The 24,565-nt window shown below is 41.4% G+C and overlaps 2 protein-coding genes across 2 annotated transcripts in view; both read left to right on the top strand.

Annotated features, from left to right (window-relative positions):
* The window catches only part of LOC121647505 (NACHT, LRR and PYD domains-containing protein 12-like), a gene marked incomplete at its 3' end in the record, with an annotated part of 791,953 nt that overhangs the window by 89,660 nt on the left and 677,728 nt on the right, over positions 1-24,565 (top strand). The gene's annotated exons all lie outside the window — the stretch shown is intronic.
* The window catches only part of LOC121646965 (carbohydrate sulfotransferase 8-like), a 30,087-nt gene continuing 24,079 nt past the window's right edge, over positions 18,558-24,565 (top strand). The window contains exon 1 of the mRNA XM_041996118.1: positions 18,558-18,801. The gene's annotated coding sequence lies outside the window, so the exon portion shown is untranslated. The remainder of the gene's footprint in view (positions 18,802-24,565) is intronic.

Here is a 24,565-nt window from a genome sequence, read left to right as displayed (position 1 = left end):
GTTTATAAGTTCCCATTAATCACAAGATAGAAAATAATGATCTGATCCTGAAATCAAAGGAAAATAACCTACTGAAGATCATTTATTTAATCAAATAGAAGATTTAATGTGATCAAATCAATATTACATACAGGTGCCATGAGGAATGAAATATAAATAAATTATTAAAGTAATAATGTGTAGGATGTGAGAAAAACACGCACAGGTCAACATTTTAATAAAAGTTTGAAACGGTTAACATTTTTTGAAAGGCAGACGTTACAGAAACATATTAGCCATTTATACTTTATGTTAAAAGTTCATTTTGTATCATAACAAGAATAATATTCAAAATTTCCTGTATTAAGTATTGACTAATAAAGAACTCTCTTTTTAAGGAGCACATAACAGTCCACCAAAGACAAACCTGTTCAACCTGGACAGATGCAGGACCTGCTGCAAAGATTTTCTCTGTCATTTCTGACTGTGATATTTACATATTATAAAAAAGTGGAGTTTTTTTAAGCTTTGTAAGAGATGTATTTGAGTTCTTTATTTTCTCTACAGATTTTTCTGATTTGTGAACAGTTAATAAAACATTTCAGACATTTCAGGGCTTCAGTGTTTGTTTCAAATTCCCACAACAAAACATGGACTGGACATCAGGGACCAGATATTTCCTGTCATGTTTTAGCAGGTTTGAAACACATGTGTGAAAGCTATATATAAAAAAGATCTAATAATACATATTTACTGTGTAATAAAGTTTAAGAAAGACATATTCAGATTGAACAAACTTAATAAATTGCTAGTGTTTAATAGTTTGTATTAAGCCAAAATGTTGGGGTGAACTAAACTATCAGGTCTAGACAACATTCCTGGCCTGTGTTGAAGGACTGCACAGAGGAGTTTAAGGAGGTCTTCACGGACACACTTCTCTGAGGTAAGCTGTTGTTCCATCATGTTTCAAAGCCACCACTATCATACCTGTGCTGAAGAAATCAACCCCATCCTGCTTCAGTGACTCCAGCCCTGTGGCACTTTATCATGAAGTGCTTTGAACGGCTGGTCATGGTACACATCAACCGTGTTATGTCAGATATTTGTTGTGCATGTGCACTTTTATTTTAACGGTTACTTCAGTGTTGAAATTTCCTGTCCTGTCTTCACCATGGAACAGTGGGAAACGTAATTTCTTTGTATGTCTAGTACATGTGAAGAAATTGAAAATAAAGCTGTCTCTGGTAGATATATCATGGAGTAGATCTATAGATGATATCATCCTACTTTGGTCTGGTTCAGAAGAGGAACTGCTCCAATTTTACTCATATCTAAACAATATGAATAAGAATCTGAACTCAGCTTAGAGTTCTCTTAATCTGAAATTAATTTCTTAGATCTAAAATCTTTAAAGACACCAACGGAGATCTACATACTTCTATTTTTAGGAAACCGACAGACCGCAAGAGCCGACAGTTTCCATCCTCCCTGGCTAATAGAAAAGATTCCGTTTGGCCAATTTCAGAGGCGGAAACGTATTTGCAATACAGAAGATTCAAAAAGAGAGGTTATATACAACAAATGTCATAACACGGCTCACGGCTACAACAAAACAACGCCAAACAGCAAATAAGGCCAATTATGATTATTTATTAACGAAAGATAGAGTGTGGCTGTCTGCAAAATCAGAAGTGTAGGTGCGTGCATGGTTGTGTGTAGAATGTAATGAGTGCAGTGTTGTATGGTGTAAAACTAAACTAAAAGTAAAGCAAAAGCAAGGTGCAGCGGGCGCAGGTGCGGCCTGAGAGCGGAGCGAGGAAAAGAGCGAGGGAGGGGCCGGCCGTAGGCGGGTCTTTTATACACGCGGTGCGTCGGGCCCCTGATCCAGCTTCACCTGCACACTCACATAATTAAAGAACACGGCCACAAGGAGGAAGGGACCGTGACACAAACAATATTCAAAGCACTCAATAAAGCTAAATGTCTCCCTAGAGAACAGTTGCTTTTACATGGGAAGAACAAACGCAAATTGAAAGTAAGGTTGGCTGAACATTACACAATAAGAACTGGTAATCCATGATATCCCATAGCAATACATTATCAAGAGGCTAATCATGGTAACTGTGAGTCATTAAAGATATCAGGAATACAGCAGATAGAAAATTCAATTAGAGGCGGAGACAAACTTAAAAGACTTCTACAAAGAGAATCATTATGGATTTGTACACTAAAAGCTACACAGTACCCAGACTTGAATGGGAAACTAGATTTTTCTCCGTTTTTATAAAGGTCTTGTGATTTAATGACTACTCTATGGTTTCTCAAAGCATAAAGGAACAATACCTATCTTGGTGTATGTATGAGTATGTATGATATATGTATATTTCTTTTAAATATGGTTATATTATGCAAAGTCAACCTATTTGTATAGAATGTTTAACAATTATACCATGTGACCTTCGACCTGCCCACACAGAGCAGCTGCAGCTGATTTTCTCTCTCTATATATATAGATGAATCAAACTGTTTGACAAATATTTTGTCATTTGCTCTGACGAAGGCCCTGTTGGCTAAAATGCGTAGGCAAGTATATATATTTTTATTAGCCATCATTTAAAAAAGGCTTTTTATTCTCTATCTTCTTGAGTGGCTCAGTTATCTCTTTATAGTATAACCTGGATCACTGAACTGAAGAGTACCAGAGGAATAATATTCTACACACCCAAACAGCACTCCAAGCTTTCTTTTGCTTTTTTTGATTGTATAAATGCTGCCACGACTTAAACGTTGCACATCCACAGTACAGAGTGTACTTACATTTACATTGCACTCGTTTGCACAGTTCTTTTTTTATTATTATTGTTGTAAATTTCCTATTTAGTTTGTTTTGTTTTGTTTTGTTTTTTAATTAGATCTGAAATTCTTTGACTGGATCTTTATAACATACAAGGATTGAAGTTTGATTAGAGATGATGTAAACTTTGGATGTCTGAAACCTTCCTTCAGTTTGACTCTAAAACTAAAGGTAAAGAAATTTTGCCATCTGGTGGATCTTTAGTGGATCACATGAAGTTTGCAAGGACGAACCTGAGCTTTGAGTATTTTATCATAAAACCAGTCAGTCCCTGAACAGACTGCAGACAGAACAGAACTCTGCTGTCGGGCTTTTAACCACAACCGGAAAACATCATCACATTTCCACCATTTTAGCATCATTACACTTTATTCTTTGTCTTTTAACTGGGACATGTTTGTTTACAGCAGCAGTAAACAAATAACAAAACAAGTTCCATGCATAGTTTATATGTCAGACTACATCCGCACAGTTTGACATCAGACGGATCATCTAAAAAGGATTGAATATTACATTTTGTGGGATTTGTTTTCATGTGATATCAACAGGTTGTTTCATAATAATAAAGCTCAGACAGAATATAAAACACTGCTCAGTAATACTGGTACATATGAAGAGAATGATTTATCTATCAGGGTGGTATTTCTGGGGTTTCTGTGGTCTGTTGGAGAAAACCTTAAAAATGCACAAGTAATAAAGAACAGGTACTTCTTCCCACATTATTAAAATAGGCAGGTACTAATTTCCCACTTTCCTAATTAATCAGGTACTGTTCCACACATTTCCACACAAATATCTGTACTGTTTGGTAACAGAAGGAGAAATGTAGCTCGGTCAGAACACAGAGAGCTGCTTTCTAAAAGGTTTTCAAGTAGAGTTAACATATCCTGTGAGCCACAGCGTGCCCCCAAACATAGGATAAACAATTCTAGACCCACCAAGTTAACTTCATTAAATGTTAGGTCATTAGTAGGGAAAACATTTTTAATTAATAATTTTATAACTGAGCACAGCCTTTATTTTATGTTCTTAACTGAAACCTGGTTAAACCAAAATAACAATGCAGCCACTCTTATAGAATCAACCCCTCCCAACTTTAGTTTTATCAGGAGAGGAGGGGAGTAGCAGTTTTATTTAATGAATCATTTCAGTGTAAGCAGTTATCTCTTAAACGTTTTATTTCTTTTGAATATGTGGCTCTTCAGTTGAAAGCTTATTACAATATAATTTATCTAAATTTCTATAGACCACCAGGGCACTGCGCAGAATTTTATGATCTCAATCTCTTTAGACTTTGACTGTGTAATTATTGACTCAGCATATAACAGAGCCCACACACATTAAAGGACACATTCTAGATTCAGTGATATCTAAGGGTTTGGATGTTTCCAAGGTTACTGTGTGTGATGTGGGCCTGTCTGTAATTGCTGTGTTTTCTTTGAGAGTATAGTTCCTGTTCACACAAATTTCTCAATGGAGGTGATCACAAAACGATGTATGAAACACGAGTGGGTTGTTTAACCAGATCTTCTCTTCAACACCTGCCTTTTCAGGGGGTTCAGGCGCAGTGGGTAAAGTGGTTGTCCTGCAGCCCAATGGTTGCCGGTTCGATTCTATGGAGGACGTAAAGCGACACAATGAATTACTTAAATATATCATTCAATAATTACTTAAATGTGTCATTAAATAATTAAAATGATAATGAAATACATAAATGTGTAATTAAATAATTAAAATGATAATTAAATACATAAATGTGTAATTAAATGTATCATTAATTAATTAAAATACAAATTAATATATGTAAAAACATATATAATTATTTCACTATTTAATTAATTATTTCACTATTTAATTATTTATCTATTTAATTAATTATTTATCTATTTCATTATTTCACTATTTAATTATTTATCTATTTAATTAATTATTTATCTTTTTCATTATTTATCTATTTAATTAATTATTTATCTATTTAATTAATTATTTATCTTTTTCATTATTTATCTATTTAATTAATTATTTATCTATTTCATTATTTATCTATTTAATTAATTATTTAACTATTTTATTAATTATTTCATGGTCCTGTCACTACACTGCCAAAATCATTAATTTATTTTATCTGTAAATATAAATATAAATTAATGATTTTGGCAGTGGCAGAGCGTCTTGAATTTATTTTATCTGTCAGCCTAGCCCATCAAACTCAGTGGGCGGTTCCTGACGCCTGATTGGTTGCTCTTTCCACAAGTCCAGGCAAATACGCTCCAGATACCGAATCAATGCAGAGCTAGTGAACACATTTCAATACTCTGTGTGGCGTTTTTCCTCTATGTTGGTTCAGAGACTCTATTAAACAAACCCATAGAACAAACTTTTATTAACGCAGAATGATGGACAGTATGCGACGTGAAGGAGCTGCTGAGAGAAGCTGCGGGTTTGATCGTGGAAGCTCTAAACAGAACTTCTACTTGGTTCTCCAGAATTGCCGTCGGGTCAAACTTCAAAAGTCCCGGTCCCTGTGTGTTCTGCTTGTTGTATCATGGTACCAGAGGAGCGTGGACTACTTCTAAACTTTCAGTCACTCTGTGGTCAATATTTTGGTCGGAAAGTGACTAAATGAGTCCAACAACTTCAACATATTCTCTGCTTTCCTCGCTACATGCGCTGGTTAGCCCCGCCCACTGAGTTTGATGGGCTAGGCTGACAGATGAAATAAATTAATGATTTTGGCAGTGTAGTGACAGGACCGTGAAATAATTAATTAAATAGTTAAATAATTAATTAAATAGATAAATAATGAAATAGATAAATAATTAATTAAATAGATAAATAATGAAAAAGATAAATAATTAATTAAATAGATAAATAATTAAATAGTGAAATAATGAAATAGATAAATAACTAATTAAATAGATAAATAATTAAATAGTGAAATAATTAATTAAATAGTGAAATAATTATATATGTTTTTACATATATTAATTTGTATTTTAATTAATTAATGATACATTTAATTACACATTTATGTATTTAATTATCATTTTAATTATTTAATGACACATTTAAGTAATTATTGAATGATATATTTAAGTAATTCATTGTGTCCCTTTACGTCCTCCATACGATTCTGGCCCTCTCAAGCTCATGTCGAACTGTCCCTGAGCATGACACCAAACCCCTAATTGCTCCTGATGGGTTGTGGCAGCTTCCGCCATCAGTATGAGAATGTGTGTGTCAATGGGTGAATGTGATGTACATGTAAAGCGCTTTGGATAAAAGCGCTATACATGTACAGACCATTTATCATGTAAGACCATTTAGTTTTAATGCTAAAATGTTAAATAATATGAATGCTATTGCTCCTATTAAGGTGAAGGTTGTCTCTGGAAAGAAAAAGTTTCCATGGAGAAATTCTACACTGATGAAAAATGGAAAAGAGGGTGTCAGAAAGCTGAGGGCAGATTGAGAAAAACAAATCTACAGGTTCATTATGACATGTTTAAAGAGAAACTTCACTCTTACAATTTACAACTAAGAATTGCAAGGAAGTCCTATTTCTCTGACATTATTAGCAAAAACTGTCACAACGCTCGAGTCTTATTTGCAATTGTTGACAGGACAACAAACCCTCCTGTGTCAGTAGCACCTGAACTTTGTTCCACCATGGCCTGCAATGAGTTTGCCAAATTTTTCACTGAAAAAATCCAGAATATCAGACAAGCAGTTCGTTCATCAACAGCAGGTTCGACAGACATACTGTGTCCATTGAAAACCAGTTTAAACACCATGACACAGTTTAATCCCATTAACAGCAAAGATCTGGGCGACATCTTATGTCAGCTGAAGTCCTCTTGCTGCCCACAGGTTTCTTCAAAAAGGTCTCAAAGACTGAGATTGTGAACTTGTCTTTAATTTCTGGTGTCTTCCCAGAACTTGTAATCAAACTTCTACCAAAAAGGGACAATCTAGACAAGACACAAATGAGCAACTACAGGCTGATCTCAAATCTTCCTTTTCTAAATAAGATAATCGAAAAAGCTGTTTTTCATCAACTAAACGACTTTTTAACACAAAACAACTGCTACGATGTCTTCCAGTCAGGTTTTAGACAGCACCACAGCACTGAGACTTCACTGACCAAAGTCATTAATGACATATGTTTGAATACAGACAATGGAAAAATGTCAATCTTAGTCTTACTAGACCACAGTGCTGCATTTGATACAGTTGACCACATTATATTACTTAAGAATATATCAAGGGTAAAAGATCTGATGTCTCAGCAGGACCTGGAAAAACTAGTCCATGCTTTCATCTTTGGTTGGCTTGATTATTGTAACAGTGTTTTTACAGGTTCTACCTAAAATATCAATCAGACACCTGCAGCTTATTCAGAACTCTGCTGCTCGAGTCCTCACTAGGACCAAGAAAGTGGACCACATCGGTCCAGCTCTGAGGTCTTTACACTGGCTGCTTGTTCGTCAGAGGATAGATTTTAAAGTTCTGCTGCTGGTCTATAAAGCTCTGAATGGTTTAGGACCAAAATACATCATTGACCTCTTGATCCAGTATGAAGCTACCAGAACCCTCAGGTCATCTGGTTCCAGTTTCTTATCAGTTCCCAGAGTCAGAACCAGACATGGAGAAGCTTCTATGCTCCACATGTCTGGAACAAACTCCCAGAAAGCCTCAGATCAGCTGAAACACTCAGTTTATTTAAATCCAGGTTAAAAACCCACCTGTTCTCTGAAACTAGTTTTTATTTAGAAGTCAAAATATACATCTGGTTCTTTTAAGCTGGAATCATGTTTTAATAATGTCTTTCCCCACACTGGAATTTTATTTCTTGCATTTTATCTGTTTTAGTTTAGCATCTTCATTCTGTTTTTATTTCATTAACTGCATTTCTTTTAATCTTTGTTTTGTTTTGTTTTGTTTTTTTAGTTCGTTTTATTTATTTTTTTTTTTTTTTATTTTTTTTTTTTATGCACTTGTATTGCTTTCTGCACCTTGCTGAAATGTTTTATGTAAAGCACTTTAAAAGTAGGGTCAGCTGCAGTCACAGGTCGACCACATGTAGATGTCTACAGCCTTCCTTGTGACATCCATCCGCTTGTGTCCTAAAAAACAGGAAGAAGAAGACGATACACAAGCAGGAGATTTTCTCTGGACTCCGGTTTACTTAGACATTTCCTTTAAGTCTAACATTTCACATGTTGTTTTACCAGCAGACACAGTTAATTAGCCCCTAACATGTTCTTCTCACTCATCCCATATGAAGAGTGTCATTGTTGCTAAAGCACACTGTTAGTAAGTATATGAGCTTAAAGATAAGAGATAGTTAATATGATTAACAGAGTAAGAATATAAATGAAAATAAGTAGCACACTTAAATAATTCCTTGATGATTATCCCAAAAAATTTATTTACAGGTCATAGCTTGTTGGTGAGGACATGATGAAAAGTTACCTGTCAGGTGATTTGAACATGTCCCTGTGGGGATTATCTAACACAGGGGGGGTCCAAAGCCTTGAGGCCCAACGTCCTGCAGGCAGCTGAATCAGATTAATGGGTCTGCATGCTTGGGCAGCACTTGACAGCCATCTGTTGAGAAGAGACATTTGATTTGAATCAGATGTGTTGGAGCAAGAAACATCTTTTTTTTTTTTTTTTTTTTTTTTTAACTTGTCCTGTCCAGCATCATAGCAAGCAGAATGATAATCTGGTTGCTGTATCGTGCTGAACAAATTTGCTCTGCCAAGGGGAGGCCTATGGGTAAGGCTCCTCTTGATAATGTGATTAATTTATTTATTTATTTACTTTGAATCACGGAATCTATCTTGCTGTACCTGACCAGAGGGGACAGAAAAAGATGGAAAATAGCAAAAAGAACAAAAGAAGAGAGGAGACAAAAAGATCAAAGACAGAAGGAAACGACCCTTCAATCCACACCATCACCAGACAAAAAAAAAACTGTTACACCTGCACATGAACACACCAGAAAATGTCCTACAATTTTTACAAAAACAGAAACACACACACAGAAAAAACAAGGCTGCTAGTCAATAAGAGTTTTAAATAATAACCAAATCAAAAAGACATAACAGCGACCAGATACTAACTCACAAAAAAAATAATAATAATTAAAGCCGCAAGCGGCATCCATCGGGTCCGAGCGTCCTGGACCCCGCCACCCGATGTCGCCATGACAACAGGTGCTGTAATGCGTTAAGGACCCAACGTGTATGAATCCTGTCAAGTTTGCTGCAGTTCCCATGTTTTCCTATGGAGATATGAGCAAACCGTGTTTCATGGCGAGAAGGTCATTTTCCGCGGTTGCCATGGCAACAGGTGGTGTAATGCGTTAAGGACCCAACCAGTATGAATCCTGTCAAGTTTGGTGCAGTTCCCATGTATTCCAACGGAGATATGAGCAAACCGTGTTTCATGGCGAGAAGGTCATTTTCCGTCGGTTGCCATGGCAACAGGTGGTGTAATGCGTTAAGGACCCAACCTGTATGAATCCTGTTAAGTTTGGTGCAGTTCCCATGTATTCCTATGGAGATATGAGCAAACCGTGTTTCATGGCGAGAAGGTCATTTTCCGTCGGTTGCCATGGCAACAGGTGTTCAATTGACTTCTTTGCTGGACTTGGGGTGTTACACATATGAATCCTGTGAACTTTGGTGGAGATCCCATGTTTTCCTATGGAGATCTGAGCAAACCGTGTTTCTTGGCGAGGTCATTTTCCGTCGGTTGCCACGGTAACACGCTTTCTGCTATTAGAAAGATTTGAATAGCGTTTGGTCCCCAACTTGTCAGGAAGCTTCCCACCTAGTTTGGAGTCAGTGGCACGAATCCCCTCAGACTAGTTCGTTCAAATGTCAATGAAATCCAAGATGGCGGGCACCCCGTTGCCATGGCAACAGGTGTTCGATTGCCTTCCTTGCTGGACTTGGGGTGTTACACGTATGAATACTGTGAAGTTTGGTGCAGATCCCATCTATTTGTATGGAGATATGAGCAAACCGTGTTTCATGGCGAGAAGGCATTTTTCCGTCGGTTGCCACGGTAACATGCTTTCTGCTATTACAAAGATTTGAATAGTGTTTGGTCCCCAACTTGTCAGGAAGCTTCCCACCAAGTTTGGAGTGAATCGCACAAATTACCTCAGACTAGTTCGTTCAAATATGATGTGTGTAAAGTGCAAGAAATGGCCCAAAAATGGCCGCACACGCCAAGATGGCGGGCACACCGTTGGCATGGCAACAGGTGTTTGATTGACTTTTTTGGTCAGCTTGGCGTGTTAGACGTGTGTGCCGAGTTTCGTCTTCCTACGTCGAAGTAGACTTTCAGGACCCCATTCATTGGTGTGTTTTGTTGACTTCGAGGTGGCGCTGTGGAGCCATTTTTGCATAGAAGTGTATGCGGACCTTATAATATCCGAGTTACACGGGGCTTGACGTGTGTGCCAAGTTTCACAACTTTTCATGGGTGTTTAGGGGGTCATATTTGGGGTAAAAGCGCTTAGGAGAAGGAGGAGAAGGAGGATAAACATTTCAGGAACAATATGGCCCCGCCATACTTCGTATGGCTCGAACCCTAATTATTGCTTAGTATTAAAATCCACTAGACAACTCAGTGACTGTGTCAGCATGCAGAGCATGAGAAACAAGGAGTGATCAGTGATGAAGAGTGGTGAGTGAGATCATGCAAATGCGACCACGCCTCCACGGAGGCCAGAGGCAGACCAGGGCCAGAGGCCTGGGCCCTCAGCAGCAGACCCGCAGCACCGACCCAAGCCACCCCACCATGAATACGACTCCAGCCCCACCCGAAGGGCGGCAGAGGAGAGCCCCAGCAAGAGCCCCCCACGGTCCCGGGGCACAGGTCCCAGTTGGCCAAGATCAGCAGCCGCCCCAGGAGCCCAGAGGTGGCCGCCCCACCCCCCAAAGGCAGAGGGCCCGCAACATGCCTAGGACCAGGCCCCCCCAGACGGCCACCCGGCATAGGCCAACACACGCCCCGATGTTCCAGCCGCATACCCCGGGAACCAGGGTGCTATCGGCCCCCTCCCCCAGCTCCCCACCTACTCCAATCTGCACCCTATCTAACCCCACACTCACACCCTCCCCCGCGCCGCACCCATAATCACTCACCACCACACAGTCACGCCACACCCACCCACCCACCATGCCCCGTGGAGAGACAGAGACAGAGCCAGCAGCCCACCAGCGTAGCCACCCCAGGACCCGGCCCCGGGGCAACCCCCCCCCCCCCCCCCCAGCCATACACAGGGGGAACAGGGGTGTGAGAGGACCCCAATACCCTCTCCCTCCCCGCTCCTGACTGTTTATGTAGTGTGTGTTGTGTGCAATTAAAATTGAGGGGCAGTGACGGCAATGAGCCGGGAGCTCACCTAAGTGGCCCCGCCCGACATGCACCGCATGCCATGCCCCCCAGGGTGTTGTTTGTGTGTTGTGTTTCTTATGTTTTGGTGTCTCGGTGCAATTAAAACTGAGAGGCGAGAGGCCTCCCAACTCCCTACGTGTGTGTGTGTGTGTGTGAGAGAGAGAGAGAGTGGGAAGTAAGAGGGGTCCGTAGATGTACGTCCAGAGGGAAGCAAACTTCCCTCTGGATGATGAGCCTCTAGGGGCATTAGGCACCCCCGCTCCCACCAGGGCAAGACAGGCCAGGAGAGGCCGCCCCCCACGACCGGGCCATCCAGGGACCACAGCCAGTGAGCCGTCACCAACCCTAGAAAGTACCCACCCTCCCACACCCCTAACGGGGAATGAGAGGATGGGGACAGCGGCAGACCCACGGCCCACCACCCCCAAGGCTGCCCAGCCTCCCCTCCCCCCCACAAGTGCACTTAACCCCACCCCAACCACACACAGAAACACATGCACACACCTATTTCCTTGCACACTCCCGCTCATCGTAACTCATATATGCCCTCTCAGCCCCACCCACACAATATAAACACTCACACAGCATCCAACCCTCCCACTCTCACTCCCCAGACACACCCCCACTCATCCTAACACATGCATACACACGCACACAAACATACCCCCACATCCACACAAACATCATCCAAAGTACAGACACACACACAACATACAAGCATCCCTGTCTCACACCCCAGCACCTCCCCCTATAATCCCCCAAATCCCACTCAGCTCTCCTTCAAACCCCTACACCCCCCCTGCCCCCAGGCCATACCCTGGGTCCCAGGGCGTCAACCAAACACCAGGGCATGCACCAACCCACACCACGGCAGCACATCCGGGCAGGACCAGACCCCCGGCACATACGGACCCCACCACCCCGGAGGGAGGAGGACCAACCCGGGCACCAGAGCCTAGAACCCCCGCCTAGCCCGCCCCGGAATAGCCCGGCCGCCCGGCCCAGGTCGGACGCCTACCAACCCAGGCGCCACCAGTGCCTTCACCCCCCGCCACGAGGCGACTCCAACCGCTGGCCCCCACAGCCCCCGACAAGGCCAGACCCAGAGCCAGAGCCAGAGCAAGAAACATCTAACACCTGCAGGACTGCGGCCCTCGAGGACCCGAACTGGACATCCCTGATCTAACAGAACAAGCTCTGATCCTGTAAAAGCAGACATGTGCTGAGGCAGCAAAATCTGTTTTAGAGCAAAGTTTGATAGAAAAGTTTGAAGCAACAGAGCATGATAGAGTTTCTTTTATTAATATTCTAATTTAGTCTTTTAGCCTCCCATAGTCAACTGTTACTCTTATAATGTCTAGTTAATACTGTCCTGCTCCAGTGTCACACTCAGATTCGGTTTCATGGTCCTGCTAAAACCCACACAGGTGACTTGCTTTATTAATGACTGGTTGGAAGCATGGCCCAGGTTCACCTTCAGCCAATCAAGAGTAAGCAATGCAGAGCACGTCTATGATTACAGTTTGCAGCTGAAGACATCTGCAAGCTAATATTCAGCTTTTATGACAGGCTTTGAGCTAACTTAAGGCTAACTAGAGACTAACTGGAGACAAACAGCAGGCTAACTTGAGGCAGCCTGATAAAAGAAAACATTACAAATATATTTGTTGTCTCAAAGTCTTGATAGACTAAAGCTGCTGAGTGTCCAACAAACGTTCACTGCCCTGCATCCTGCAGGAGTTACATGATTTTTAAAAGATTCTACTGGAAACAGTCAAGCGCCTTAAAACGTGATCAGAAATCTAGAAATCTGAGACGCAGTGACAGTCAGATGAGATGAGGATGGACAGCACAGTCAGGTGTGATATGACCGTCTGTGATAAAGTGCCAGCATGAGTCCACAGAGACGGCCTGTTATGGGTTCACACTCAACCCAGCTGATCCAAGGATTCATGTAAAGAAGGTTTTCTTCAACATTTTCATGTTGACACTCATACTCATCCTTCATGAGGAAACCCTCATCATGAATGAATGAATGAATGAAAAATACTTTATTAATCCCAAAGGGAAATTCAATAATCATCATTAATAGCATCATTTTCCTGTGTCACATTGTCACATGTTTATTTATTTATTTATTTATTTTTACCTCTGAAAGGTGGCGGTCATGTATTCAGTGGCGTTTGTTTGTCTTTCTGTCTGTTGGCAACATAATAAAGTTATGGACAGATTTTGATGGAATTTTCAGGAAATCTCTGAAATGGAATAAAGGAACAGGTGATTAGATTTTGGGGGAGATCCAGATCACCGCCTGGATCCAGGAATTTAGTCAAGTATTCTTTATTGTCGGGATTAGGGACCATTTTGCCATTAGAGCTTCTAACTCATCAAAAATGCCCACAATCACAGCAAAAAAAAAAAAAAAAAAAAAGAAAAAAGTATTGCTTGGTGGAGGTCTGCACTCTCCGAGTGCTTCTAGTTTATCATGATTATTATTTGTCACTTGCTAAATTATTTTAATTTTATTTTTATTTAATATTTACTATTATTTTTTTCTACCAATTTATTTTTCTCTCCTCTGTTGGATTACTTATTGTCTACTTATTATATTTATATTACTGTCATTAATATTGCTTACACTTTTATTTTACTTACACTTAGTACAATTTAAAGTTACTTTGGTTTCTATTTGAACTTTTTTATTGTTATAACAGACTCCGTCTGGGACTCATTTAACTCTGTTATACGTTTATAACCGATCATGTGAGAAATAAACTCAATCAGCAAAGTTCACCTTTTAACAGGATTACATTCCAGAGGTCAAAGGTCACCAGCATCCTCAGGAACTGGTCTGAGACCTACTGAAGACCTGAGTGGACGTGGCAGCATCAACATAAAACCATCAGAGCTCAGAATCCATCTTTAATTCCATGAAATAACTTCCTGTAGTTTCCTGGATGTTCCTCATCCTCCAGGTTTTGATCCAAACAGATGACATCATCAGTCAGACCGATTCAGGGTTCATCTCAGGTCAGGTCCAGGATCTTTAAGACCTCAACCCTTCTGTCCTCCATCACCGTTTCCTGAAGCCGTGGTCGACTCAGATGCATCCACAGATTCACCGTCTTTCTGGTGGAGGACAAAGCAGAGAGGACGGACGGCTGCAGGAGATTTCTCTGTAGCGCTCAACACTCAGACAGTGAATCAGGAGACGGTCTTCAGCAGACCTGTGCAGTTTCTGATCCACCTGATGGTTCTGCTTCTGTAAACGATCACATCCATCATTTTATCAGTTTACTGTTCAGAACCAATCTGTCTATGTTGGTTTACTCCAGAGACCAGACACAGGAACCAGAACAGTTTACTCCAGCCGGAGTTTAATTTTCCTGCTAATGGACTGATCCAGAGATTTCTGCATCATCCTTCCAGGGTAAATATGAGGGATCTGGATCAGATCTAAGCTGGAATACGTTTGAAGATCTACAGCTGTGGAGCTGAATAACACCCTGGTTTGGATCTGAATGGACCTGGATCCTGTTTCTCTGGTTTTGTTTAGAGGTTGTGATGGATCAACCTGCAGGATGTCTCACCTGAGCAGGTGAGGACGATGTCTGAAATACACTTAAAACAATTATCAGAAGGTACTGAAAGCTTCTAAACACTAAAGCTGTTTTTAATTCTGTATATCAAGTCATGTTAAAGTGCTTCATTTCTGTTTGTATCATTATTGAAAACTGAAAAAGAAGAAACGTTAGTAAAAACGTACCACAGCTGACAGGTATGCCACCAAGAGATGCCACCTGCTCCTCCTCCGCATCCCTAGTCGCTTCTGTATCTTCCTCCTCAGCTTCAAAGGACAACATTTCAATAGCAACTGCGAGTTCCGTCCATTTTTAAACTTTAACCTTTTGTGTGATTTTTTTTCTGCAAATGTACATTTTTCTGTGGCAACCGGTGGAAACGGCTGTGACGTCATCATTGTGTTCTCAGTCTATAAGCCAGGGGTGTCCAGCTCTGGTCCTCTGCTGCAGTCCTGCAGGTTTTTAGATGTTTCCAACACACCTGGTTCAAATTTAATAGCGCTGCTCTACAGCTTGTTGTCAACTGCTGCCCTTTAATCTAATAGGCTACGATTATCAGATTATCAGAAACCTGCAGGACAGCGGCCCTCGAGGACCGACTTTGGACATCCCTGTTTTACGCGTACTTGGTAAGAAACGGCGCAAGTGTCCCCAAAGTGAAGCATAATGTGGCGCTCTGCTGCTACAGCGTTACAGCGCCGCCTTCGTCCAGCAGGGGGCGACGCGGTGCCGCTTGCGTCCGGCAGGGGGCGCCGCATCGCGGTTTCTTCTGTCTCCAGAAATATTTCCTCTTAGTTTGTAGTTTGGATTAAATCAGTTCGGTCTGAAGTTCAGTTTAACAAATGAATATGTTTATTTTCAATGTCTGGAAAACTTAAATTAGGCATAAATGAATGAGACATTGTCTTTATTTCCAACAGATCACACACAATTTAAATCCCTACATCCCTACATATCCCCTTGTTTGATCTTTTTTTTTAAATGCTGGCGAGTGCGCAGCGAGTTAATTGGCACCTAGATCAGGAGTTGTAAATCTCTGCTTTAGATGTGAAGTTTCCACAGAGATTTTCTTTTTTTTTATATCAGATGAGGTCAGAATGACTACAGGTGCAGCGGTTCTAGACTCAGTTCAAGATTTGACCGTCATCATGTCTGAGCTGGGAGATCTGTGAGAACTTCCAGCAGACCTGGCGCCTGGGAACATCCACCTGCTGCGCGGCCACCGGGGCCCCTCCCCGTCTCTCTGAGGCTCCGTTGCCCGGCAGAGGAGAGGAGCTCCCCGGGGACAAAAGCCGGTAAACAGAGCGCGTGCGAGGAAACGCACATCCATACACACATGCGTACACTCAGGAAACATGCACACGCACAGAAACACTCGGACACACTCGCGCTCCCAACCACACACGCGCCCACACGCAGCACTTCTTATTCAATTTGTCAAATCATCATAATAACAGTTTAAACTTCCGGTCTATGTTGAAAATAAAAGTTTATGAACAACTGATTTTATTTCTTTAGGTTCAGTTATTATCTTAAAATAATTCTGTGCAGATTAAATGTTTATTTTTCTATGATCATCAATATTATAAACCAACAAGTGATCTCATTCTGCCACAACATTTTTATAAATGTATTCATGTTTTCTTTTTATGCATATTGATAAAGATATAAATGTAAAGATGCAGGATTCTAGATTGATCTAATTTCCATCTTCAGTCCCTCAACACAGCTACATAGAACAACAACAATAAGCAGATTAAAATAAACTATAACAGGAAAAATATGTTTAGTTTATTTGTTCAATTTGACCACATGCTGATATTAGTGCGTATGGCCTTGTTTAACCTAATTTTAATGTGCACGATGTTCTGTTTGACTTAAGCTCAGATGCCCCAGATAAGCTAGAAAAAGACCAAAACACTGAGTTACAGTTCAAAGTGTTTCACACAGACAGAAAATCATTAACAATAATCAGAATAAAAGAGATTTAAAACAAATCATTGATCAGCAGATAAAAACCAGAAACTCACTGATACAGTTTTTCCTCTGGACATGTTAACAGGACTGGTTTAAATATTTTCAAGGTGATGTTCCACTTTCCAGCTAATGAGAGCACAGCAGAGGTCCATAAGAGGACTGAGCTCCACTTCTGGATTTTGTTTTTTAGATGTTGGAGAGGAAAGCTGTTCTGGTTTTCTTCTGGATGATTTGTTGATATGTTGTTTGTTGTGTTAAGCTTTGCTCTCTCTCTGGTGTTGTTCTGTGTTTTTAACACGTTAATGAAATAACAGATAAACTGTTTGGGTCGTCTCCTCATTTTCACTTCCTGAAGTTCTGTCCATCCGTTTTCTACTGCTTATCCAGGGTCGGGTCACAGGGCAGCTGCCTAAGCAGAGAAGACCAGACTTCCCTCTCCCCGGCCATATTCACCAGCTCATCTAGGAGGATCTTGAGGCGTTCCCAGGCCAGTCGAAAGATGTAGTCCCTCCAATGTGTCCTGGGTCTTTCCTGGGGTCTCCTCCCCGGATGTGCCTAGAACATCCAACCAGGGAGGCATCCAATAGGCATCCTGACCAGATGCCTGAGCCACCTCCTCCTAAAGTTCTGTTACTTCCTTTTTCTTGGAGATGGGCCAGCACATTTAAAGAAAATGTCAGCAGGCGATCTCAAAACATCAGTCCTGTATAGCCTCAGATTGTTTGTTTGTTAAAGATAAACAAAAACCAGATGCCAGTGCAGAGCTGTTAGAACTGGACTGGATCTAGATCTGGGCTGGAAACAGTTTTCTTTAAAAGGTCAGAAAATGTGAAATGTCCATGATGTTTGACTGCAGTCAATAAAACTATTAATTTATCTGACAGGTTTTTTTCTCCACATTGTTTCTTTGCTTTGATTTGATCCAATTGTTGATCTTTCCCTTATATTGATTATTCCTATTGTTATCTAATGTACTAACTCAGTGTTTCATGTTTAATCCACTTATAAATACACATAGTTTCTCCTTTCAGGAAACTAAACAGATCAGGTCAGCATTTTCAGCCTTACTAAACCACAGTACATGGACCAGAACCGGCCTCACAAAATACAGTATGTGGGCAAGAACTGATTGGATGGACAAGGTTGCTTTTTAGCTTTTTATTTCTGACTAAGGATGTACGTTTATTCATGCTGGGACCTGGTTTCAAAAGTTTGTGTTTTCAGGCTGTTTGGCAGAGACAGTTTCATGTAACAATCACACATGCTCTCCGTCAAAGCCTCACAGACTGTCTGTGCTCTTTGGGGGACTCCTACTCAGGGACCCCAGGTTGGAAACCACCACTCTACACAACATAATGAGGAAACAACAAGTATGTTCAGTCAGAGTCTACTTCAGGTCTACTTCCTGTCTGCAGTAAAAACCTTATCACAGATTAAACTTGTCAGTGAGCTTCTTTAGTTTTTAATTCTAAAACGTTAGTCTGTCAGAAAATATTAAAAACTTTAATACTGATTTAATTTAGATTGGATCTGGAAGAAATTAGAATGAAAATTCTGAACAATCATTTTTGTAGCAGAAACTGATTACCTGTATTGATCAGTGATCAGGATTAACTTAGATTTTGTTTTGTTTTTTGTGCTGATCTTAACGGTTAAATTATTATTGTTTGTTTGCAGACCTTTATTTTGAAGACGATCTTTATGAATTTCCGGCCTGTCTCCTCTTCTTCTCTGGAACTTGACGCCATCTTGCCCTCCCTCCTCTGCTGTCCACAGTGAACTCTCTTCAGCTCCAGTTCGGAACTTGGGGCGTTTTCCTACCGCTCTTCGGCTCCATCTCTTCCCTCGGCCGTTTCTGCGGACACACAGCGGCTCCCTTCTGCTTGCTACCCGCTCTCTCGCTCCGTGGAGCGGTGGAGAACAAGCCCGGAGGCCGGGGGCAGACTTTCCGGCTGAACTTTACCGCCAGTGTCCGTGCTGAGCCGCTCACAGGTGAGTGGAGACGGGGAAGGCATCGGATCTGACCCGATGGTTCTAGTTCGGTTCTCTTCGGGTCACTTTAACTTTATTTTTCATTAGATGAATATCAGTTTGTTATAATTTGATGATTTTTCTTAGTGAATTTTGGTTGTAAGCTCCACCTAACTGATCGATTATTGATCAGTATGTTCCTCCTGCTGAGCCAGAGTCTAAATGAACGAGATACAGGGATGCCCACAGAGATTTTTTTAGGGGTGGCCATAGAAAATAGCAGGGTGGCCAAAGGTTATTAAGTCTATGATGCGTAACTATACAAGTCCATGTAGTCTGCTGAACAAAAACATGAAGTGGGTCAGTTTGAGCTTATGGCACAGAAGAACTCCTGATCAGAAGTGTTCCTAGAAAAAGACTAAATGAAATGATCTGCCATTATATAGGGAAGGCTATTTTCATTTATTACAGCTTTGGTTGTGTGGGTGGGGGACCAAATTCAGCTAGGGGGTCTGGGGGCAGGCCATATAGGGTAATATAATAATATTATATTATCCCATAATGGCACATTGGGAGGGACATTTTGGGCATATCTGAACATTAAGTAGGACTTGTTCCTCCCAATGTATATGGCGACTACAGCGTTGACCTACTCAAACAACCTTAATGAACATCAGCACACTGACTCTTCTCTCCATTAGATTGCACATTTATTATCAATTTGCATTTATTTACATTCTCATGTGTTTATTTCATCGATATTTGTGACCAAAGACAAAATTACAGGGGCAAAATGGCAACAAGAGGGCAAAAATTCACTCACTCACTCACTCAGGGATCTATGTGACCAATAAGCAGTAAACATGGAAATTATTATACTCCAACCACTTATGAATGTAGAACCACTTGTAGTTGAAGCCCTGTCTCCTGTCGTTGTACACTGTCCAAGGGTAAACCTTAGATATGGCTTTTTTGGTCCATCTGCTCGTGACTGGGACATGTCTAGAACAACAGAGAAAAGCTGTCATTATCATAAAAAATATAATGACAAGACCTTCTTTCAGAACTGATCTGCTAAACATCAATTCTACCACCAGGAAAACATCATCCTCACCTGCTGGTCCATCAGCAGGTCCACTACCTGGAGGCCTGGGCTGGTTGGGATCCTGCTGTTGTCAGCCCTCTACTGTAAAAGATATTAATCATCAAATGCAAATAAACAGAATCTGCTGTTTCTATAAGATGATTTAGTCTTGGAGTGTTACTAAAGCCCCCAGATTACAACATCAGGATATCATTTTTAACTATTACTATTCATCCCCAGGGGAGAAATTCTTGTCAACACAGCACTACACTCTCAACATTACACTATAGCTAAAGCTGGAGTAATAAACAAATAACAGTTATGGAAGGACAGTAATATTATACTCCAAGAAAAGGTCTAGGATTCGATCAACTCTGTGATATTGTTCTGAGAAATAAATCTAGTAAAAATGACGTCCGTAGAAGTCAGGGAAGCATTTGCGATTGGCTTAAGTTGCCTTCAGCTGTTGCCACAATGTTGGCAGAAAACCATTAAACTGAAGTGCTTGTGGTTTTTGTCATATACTTAGTGACAAGCCTTTTATAGAGCTGATTGTGTCCATTCTATTACCAGTGGCAACATCGCTCTTTGATCTTCCCGCTTCGGTGTCCTTGCTCTAAGGCCCTTACAGTAGGACCCTACATGTGAGGTGCCCTCTATGTGCCTGATTAAAATACTTTTTATTTACTTTTTTTTATTAGCTTTTGAAATATAAACAAAGTGTGCTGTGCCGTGTTAATAGTAAAAAAAAAAATAATAATAATAAAAATAAAAATACAATATTTTCCTGGCCACCACTTGGGGGCGTCCTTGACGAAACAGAACTGAACTATGTATTTGGTTCCGTTTTAACTGGTTCTGTCCCGGTGCACCGAGTCAGAGACATCTGGCCGACATCGGGCCCTAGGGAAAACTTTAGAGCCTGGAACCTCCTGCAGGTTGTTTGGGTCCAAAATTAAATCAGATCTAATAAAGCCTTAACAACTGAAATTACTTTTCATTCAGATTTATATTTTAAAGTTTACTCCATCATTAAGTCCCTGAACTACGAGGCGGAGCCTAACTTTGTGTTTAATGAATAGGCTGATTGTGGGCGGGGCCTTATTAAGCCCGTTGAGCCGACCAATCAGATTAAAGTGTAGATATTCATAGTGCGTTCCGCTTGTATCATAATTCCAAGCGTAGTAGGTGAAGTCATTACCAGGTAGTTCATGTTCCAGCTGCACCAACTTGGAAAAAACGGACACCTCCAAAACAGCCGATCTGTTAGCATCTACAATGATGCTGTAAAAGCAGATAATCACAAAACCCCTAACAAATGTGCAGCATGCAAACAGCTGCCAATTTTAGTAATGATTAACAAACCACACACATTGACAGGATTTTTGACAAACAACCCCACCATAACAACGTAATTATCAATAATAACAACTCGCTGTTAAGGAATGCAATTCATTAGATTTTATTGATGTCAATGCCTTTATCAATTCTGACTATTGATCCAGTTTTTTATGGATTCCCTTATCAATTCCTGACTCATTTTTTTAAGAAGAAAAAGAAAGCATCTACTACACAGATTTACGCTGTCAAAAAAGTGTTTGACCTCAGAGTTTAGAATCTATGTAAACTCAAATAACCTCTTAAATCTAATCTGGATACCAAAACTACAGGCATAGGAGTGTCCACATGTGCACTTGGCACTAGGATACACTAGGCCACAGTTCACTGATCGACTTTGTAGTCGTATCATTGGACTTGCGGCTACATGTCTTGTACACTCGGTGAAGAGTGAGGCAGAGCTGTCAACTGATCACCACCTGGTGAGTTGGCTCAGATGGTGGAGGAGGATGCCGGTGGGTGTTTTGGGTGTTTTGAGGCTGTGCTGGGAACATCTGGCGGAGTCCCCTGTCAGAAAGAGTTTCAACTCCCATCTCTGGCAGAGCTTTAACCATGTTCCCAGTGAGGCCATGTCCCCAGTGAGACCTTACAGCTACAGCTCCGGTTGGCCATCGCCAGTCTAAGTTTTTGCTGTTATGTCGTCAGTGCCTGTCATGACAGAAATCCCCAAACTCGTTGGTGGACACCAGCAGTGAGGAATGCTCTCAAGATGAAGAAGAAGTCCTATCAGGCCTTTTTTGGCCTGTGGGACTCTGGAGGCAGCTGATGGGTATCGGCAGGCTAAGTGGAACACTGCTTTGGTTGTCACTGAGGCAAAAACTCAGGCATGGGAGGAGTTTGGAGAGGCCATGGAGTAGGGCTGCTCGATTATGGGAAAAATGATAATCACGATTATTTTGATGGGTGGGGGTGGGGGTGACATTTGAAGTGTTTACTGTGGTAATGCCGACTAGTTTCTTTCCAACAGGTCCCCATAGCTATTGTTTGTCTCAGACCAGCAGCTATGTTCCGCCTGGTGTGATCTGGAAAAAAATAGTCTGGAGACATTTCTTTTTCACGTTGAAATCCGCGTCAATAAAATGTAGCGCGACATTTCTATATGGCTCTGGTGCGGCTTTACCACAGGTCCATAGCGGTGGCGAAACATTGGACTGTCACCACGTCTTTCACAACACCCTCACTACACTCATCATACAGAGAAGAAAGAGACAGTCCACTAAAGTGGAGTTGAGATGGCAGTGATACCGTTTGTCCAAAGTGTTGATGAATTTCTTGTTTTTTTTGTTTTTTTTTTCTTTTTTTTTTTACTTTTTTTTTTTTTTTACTTTTTTTTTTCTTAAATCCCGGATTGTTCACTGTGTTAATTGAGAAAAAAGTTCTGTTTGTTTATAACGTTTGTCTCTCTGTGACTCTGGGAGCTGGTGGATTATTTAGTTGCAACTCACAAAAATTGAACATTTTTCTATTTTTTTGTGTTGCGCCGCAAGCGCCCGTGTGCATGTCTGCGTGCACGAATGCAACATTTTACATGCACGACTGTCGCCTGTCGCTTGGCTGGAGGAGGGCAGCGATTTTCGCTTCTTTGCACAAGTTTAGATAGAAAATGATGGAGGAGGAGCAATGCCACCTTCCGTGTGTCCAGGTGTCTGCAACTCGTTCTGAATAAAACTAAAGCGGTCGGGGCTGTGGGAGGAGTCTGCAGCAAAGCGCTGCAATGACAGCTGCGCTCGATTTGAAAACAGCACAAATCGAAGGACAAAAAATAATCGGACCATTTCATTTTTATGATCGTTGAAAACCCAGATCGTAATTGCGATTAAAATTCGATTAATTGCCCAGCCGTACCATGGAGAATGATTTCTGGACAGCTTCGAGGAGATTCTGGTCCACCATCCGGCGGCTCAGTAGGGGGAAGTGGTGCTCCATCAACACTGTGTACTGTGGGAATCAGGGGCTGCTGACCTCGACTCAGGACATTGTGGGTTGGTGGAAAGAATACATTAAAGACCTCCTCAATCCCACCGCCACATCTGCCGATGAGGAAGCACAGTCGGGGGACCCTGGCGTGGGCTCTTCTATCTCTGGGGCTGAGGTCTCTGAGGTGGTTAAAATGCTCCTTGATGGCAGGACCCCATGCGTTGTATGAGGTCTGCCCAGAGTGCCTTAAGGCTCTGGATGCTGTAGGGCTGTCTTGGTTGACACGCCTCTGCAGCATCACGTGGACAGTGGTGACAGTGTCTCTGGACTGGCTGACTGGGTTGGTGGTCCCCCTCTTTAAAAAGGGGGACTGGAGGGTGCTGGAGGGTATTCAGGCATCCTGGAGAGGAGGGTCCGTTAGATAGTTGAACTCTGGATTGAGGAGAAGCAGTGTGGTTTTCGTCCCGGTCGTGGACCAGTGGACCAGCTCTACACTCTCCTCAGCGTCTTGTAGGGGGCATGGAAGTTTGCTCAACCAGTCTACATGTGCTTTGTGGACTTGGAGAAGGGGTTCAGCCGTGCCCCCCAGGGACTCCTGTGGGGGTGCTCCAGGAGTATGGAGTGCCGGACCCCACTGTTCAGTGTCTGTATGACCGGCGTCAGCTTGGTCAGCATTGGCCACAGTAAGTCAGAATCGTTTCCAGTGAGGGTTGGACTCAGTCCCTGCGGTCAGGCAGGGACACTCCTCAGGAAAAAGGTGGCACAATTGAGAATTTTTTCCTCATTTTTTTTTAATAATTAACCGATTATTACAACCTAAGTGGTCATCAGATGTTAAATGTATAAAAACAAACAGCCAATGACATTTTTCGGTGATGGCGTAGAACAACATGTAGAAGTGCATTACATGCTGCATTCACTGACACTTGGAACATCTGAAGTAAAGGTTAGTTTACACTTAATATTTGTCAGCAATTCATTACCCCCACCATGCCTTTCTATGCAGATACACAGCCCTCTGATGGTAAAATACAGTGCATCCAGAAAGTATTCACAGCTCTTCACTTTTTCCACATTTTATTATATTACAGCTTCATTCCAAATTATATTAAATTAAGCTCTTACCTCAAAATTCTACACACAATACCTCATTATGACAAGGTGAAAAAAGTTTTTTTTGAGATTTTTTGAATTTATTAAAAATGGAAAACGAAGAAATCACATTTACATAAGTATTCACAACCTTTGCCATGGAGCTCAAAATTGAGCTCAGGTGCATCCTGTTCCCACTGATAAGCCTTGAGATGTTTCTACAGCTTAATTGGAGTCCACCTGTGGTAAATTCAGTTGATTGGACATGCTTTGGAAAGGCACACACCTGTCTAT

The sequence above is a fragment of the Melanotaenia boesemani genome, chromosome 10, assembly GCF_017639745.1.
Source record: "Melanotaenia boesemani isolate fMelBoe1 chromosome 10, fMelBoe1.pri, whole genome shotgun sequence".
NCBI classification, from domain to species: Eukaryota; Metazoa; Chordata; class Actinopteri; order Atheriniformes; family Melanotaeniidae; genus Melanotaenia; species Melanotaenia boesemani.
The sequence above is the reverse complement of the archived record's forward strand: the minus strand, read 5'-3'. Positions and strand labels throughout refer to the sequence as shown.